The sequence below is a fragment of the Schistocerca nitens genome, chromosome 4 (genome assembly GCF_023898315.1).
Source record: "Schistocerca nitens isolate TAMUIC-IGC-003100 chromosome 4, iqSchNite1.1, whole genome shotgun sequence".
In the NCBI taxonomy this organism is placed as follows: Eukaryota; Metazoa; Arthropoda; class Insecta; order Orthoptera; family Acrididae; genus Schistocerca; species Schistocerca nitens.
The window spans coordinates 772,142,204-772,146,652 of NC_064617.1; the positions used below are offsets into that span (position 1 = coordinate 772,142,204).

General features: G+C 39.4%; 1 pseudogene; it reads right to left on the minus strand.

The window, feature by feature from the left end:
* Nucleotides 1–857: 857 nt before the first annotated feature.
* Nucleotides 858–975, minus strand: LOC126254143 (5S ribosomal RNA; annotated as a pseudogene).
* Between the last annotated feature and the right edge of the window lie 3,474 nt (nt 976–4,449).

Consider the following 4,449-nt stretch of genomic DNA (forward strand, 5'->3'; position numbering starts at 1 on the left):
TAATGGTATGCATTCACATAATTATTTTTACATATATGTACTTATTTAATTTGATCAGATTAATGCTTTCAGGGCACCTCTTAGTACCTCCTAGATCGAAGCAGTATTTTAAATGAAATTTAAAAACATATCATATTACAATTACTTAAAAAATCATAATATTTGTAAGATGAGATATCTTCTTCTTTTATCTGCACATATTTGGCATTTGCATGTTACACCTTGTTGGTTGAAATTATTGACTATTCCACGTTTTTCTCCATCTTCCTAAAAATGTTACATCTACTTGGTAACAATTCATCAATAATTCGGGTATTCTGTCATTTTCCATTCTTGTAGCATAGTCCACGCAATTGTTCCTGTATTCCTTAACCTGTATATTTAAGCTTTTCACTCCCTGTACTTCTCTGTCAGCATTCATCCTCCTGTCAAAGTGTGTACCCAGTACTCTTCTTAGGAGTCTCATTTCCAAAGCATGAATTATTATTTATTTATTTTTTACAGCCCACAATTCATTTTCAAATGTCAATTCGTTCCGACATCGTTTTGTAGAACTTTGGTTGAGTTTCGTTTCATACTTTAGCTCAAATTGTTCTACACATTTTTCTGTCAAAAAAAAAAAACAAAAAAAAAAGAAAGCTAAACTAAACTCCGCCTGCACAAGCCATGAAGGCCCAACGGTACCGACCGGCCGCCGTGTCATCCTCAGCCCACAGGCGTCACGGTATGCGGATGTGGAGGGCCATGTGGTCAGCACACCGCTCTCCCGGCCGCATGTCAGTTTCCGAGACCGGAGACGCTACTTCTCAGTCAAGTAGCTGCTCAGTTTGCCTCACAAGGGCTGAGTGCACCCCGCTTGCCAACAGCACTCGGCAGACCGGGTGGTCACCCATCCATGTGCTAGCCCAGCCCGACAGAGCTTAACTGCGGTGACCTGACGAGAACCGGTGTTACCACTGCGGCAAGGCCGTTGGCACATTTTTCTGTTAATGTAATTAAATCTACTCTCTTTTGTATGTCATGAATAACATATTTCCTAAGAGACTGAAGGAGTTTATGGTTTCAATTTCTGATAATTCATTGTTATTTAGGTACGTATTTGTTTGGTCTCTGTTAAAACAGGCTTTTTCATTTCTTACCAATAACCGGGTAAAACGCACAGCTTAATAGTTTGCCATCGCGGCAGTGCTTAGTTTTATGGTTTTTAAATAAAACTTTTTTTAAATGAATAATGTTTGTTTGTAAAATTTCCAGTGCTTTGAAATATTGGGAAAAGCGCTCACTGCTATTTTAGTAACGACGACGACAGTTAGGAACTATCATTAGGGACATGACTAATAATTGGTATAGCCCTGCAGAGACAGTGTTGTACCTTTTGCCGTGTGGAGTGGCCTGTTAGAAGGTACAAGTGCAGTGTACAACATTTACCCTGACGTCGTATATACGGTAGTGTCTCACTGTTGTCGTGGACATTGGTTGTATTGCACAGTGACGCCATCCCTAGTTTGGAAGTGTGGTGTTACACACCGATACCACCCCAGAGGCGTTGTTACATTGGTAATGAGATTGCAAGTTTTCATTCGATGACGATAGCGGTCACGCAAGACCTAGCGGACCCAATGTTGCATGTCTGATGAGCCACACCGACAGCAGCTCTGTACTTCGAGTGCCCCTTGCTGCTGCAATATAGGACGGCTGGCAGCAGCCGCTCAGCCCACTCGTGATGGAGTCACTAAGCTACGACACCTTTGTTTGTGCTTCTTCCTTGTGACATTGATAGCAGGACTCTATTTCTCGTCGTATCATTTGTAATGACAATTCGTACATTTGGAGAAATACAAGTTAAGTAAATCTTCCGTTTGCTGTGTCCCTTGTTCACTAACCATTTCTGCTTCTGTCCAGCCTTCCAATGACGACAGTTGCCACACCACTCTGTAGCCCACCTCTCCTTACCACTGCGTACGAGGTCATACACAACAGCAAGTATTTTACAAAGTTTGGTAGCTACGAAGAAAAATACTCTATTTTCTTTAAGAAATTGATAACGGGAGTAGGCACAACAAATTTGCGACATCATATAAGGAGAAACATCCGCAAAGTTCCTTGGAAAAGAAGGAAAATTTGATTGATATATCTGTAATTTTATTGTCATGCTATTAAATTGAGATAACTGAACTTACAATTTTGTTTTACATCATCAATCATTGAAGTGGACGTGGGACTGTGGCTGGTCATAAACTTGTAGAGATAAGGAGTACCAATAGCGATACCTTTTATAAAATATTTTAATTACGCAGCCAAGGTTCGACACTAAATTAGTATCATCTTCAAGCCCCTATGCAAACTGAGAGGTGATATCCAACCCCCGGTGCGTTAAGACAGCCAGTTGTAAATATTAATTCATGAGACCACTGAATATACATGATACCTGTCCTAACGCACCGAGGGCTGGATATCACCATTCAGTTTGCATAGTGGCCCGGAAATGATACTAATGTAGTGCCGAAACTGGTAGTGTAATAAATATATTTTGTAAATAATACGGCTGTTAGTATTCCTTACTTCTAGAACCTTAATTCTGCGGTTGCTTCAGGGCGAAAAATTGGTTCCATCCAGAACTGGCAATGCAAGAAAGTTATCAACTTGTGCCATCGCCGTCGCCCCGTCCTTCACCTTCGCCATCTTTTCTGGAGACAATGAGACCGATTTCTGCCACAGCCTCCACCCCATATAGGTCGAGGTCTCCTACTCCTTCACATTCATTAGAATTTTTCACATTGGTTGGGAGTCTACATCTATAACTTGGAAACAATAGCAACAAAAAAACCGAAAATAGGTTATTTCCAAAACAGGTTATTATGAGGGTTTTAACAGACATGTTAAACTGGAGACGGAAAAAAACGGTATAACCGAAAACCGTTTGTTTTAACGATGACCGTCATCCCTGTTGCACAGTGAAGCATATCCGTACGACGTAGTTTGAAAGCCGAACTCTGCCAGCTCGTCATTTGGCTGGAGGTTTAGGGTGTCAGTTCGCATGGATCATGTGGAAGCCGAAGACCACACTTCATTTTTTCACTGTCTCTAATGTTGGACGATTGCCCTCACCCATGCCGCTGTGGTCGGCGACTACCGCTGCTCTCTTGTTGTGATTGTTAAATTTAGACGCTTGCGTCTTTCATGGACTGTGCGGCTGGTCCCGGCGGAGGTTCGAGTCCTCCCTCGGGCATGGGTGTGTGTGTTTGTCCTTAGGATAATTTAGGTTAAGTACTGTGTAAGCTTAGGGACTGATGACCTTAGCAGTTAAGTCCCATAAGATTCCACACACATTTGAACATTTTTTTGAACGCTTGCGTCTTGTGAGTTATAGAGACAGGTATTTATAAGCTGCAGCGTTCACGATTAATGATGATAGCGTTGCTTGCATTGGTGTAATTATATATTACACGATTTTTTACTTTTGCAGATATTTTCTCAGTGTACATGAGGTTAGATCTCTTTGTTGCGATCGACGCTTTATCCATAGTAAAAGTATCGGTTTTTCATTAAATCATCCGTGACTGTAGGTCATGTTATACGTCACTTTCCTACTCATTCTGAGGGTATTTGAGAAGATGCGTTTTTTTCTGTTTTTGAGAATATGTGGAATTATATTACCATGCGGTTCAATTGAGGACATATGTAGCCCTTGGTTGGTGATTTCCATACTTACTTCGTTAGTAATAACGAAATTATTTTCAAGGTACCTTTTATTATTATTCCTCCTGTAAACTTTCTAAACTTTGTGACATTTAAGCTCAATTCGTATGTCCTTACGTATCCTTTGTTTACATTTGTAGCTGGCGCAAACACACCTCACTGAAAAACACTCTGCCTTCTGCAGAATTAAAAAACTTATAATGACAACCTGCTTTCTGTTTTCTTTGAATGCAAATTTCAGTCAATGTAAGGCAGGTTGACATACAGAGAACTTGGATACAAATACTGCAGTCCTGAACAGAGATAGGCAAAACTGTTCTTTTCACACATCAGATCAGAACTGCTCACTCACTGGAATCTTTTTCATGACTAGTCACTCACCACTCACTCATAAAAATAAACAGAAAGAAGTCACATTGCCTTTTTAATTGAGGTCATCGTTCTGTATTTTTATTTGATTTAGTCCTGTTTTGAAAGTTTGTCGAATGAGAAGTAATACGTTTATGTTATGTCCCTATTAGTTTTGAGATTTAAATCAACTGCTGTAAAAATTTAAAAAATATTACAACAAAACTCTAAATACTTTTAACAAGTGGGAAAATTTTAAAAGTAAAACGCATTCTTTTATACAAATACATAATTTAAACAAAATACAATATAAGAAATACAGCATAATTATAATTAATTTAAGTATCTACAGCCTTCATTTACCATCAGTATGACAGTATATGTACCCGAAAAGGAAAAATT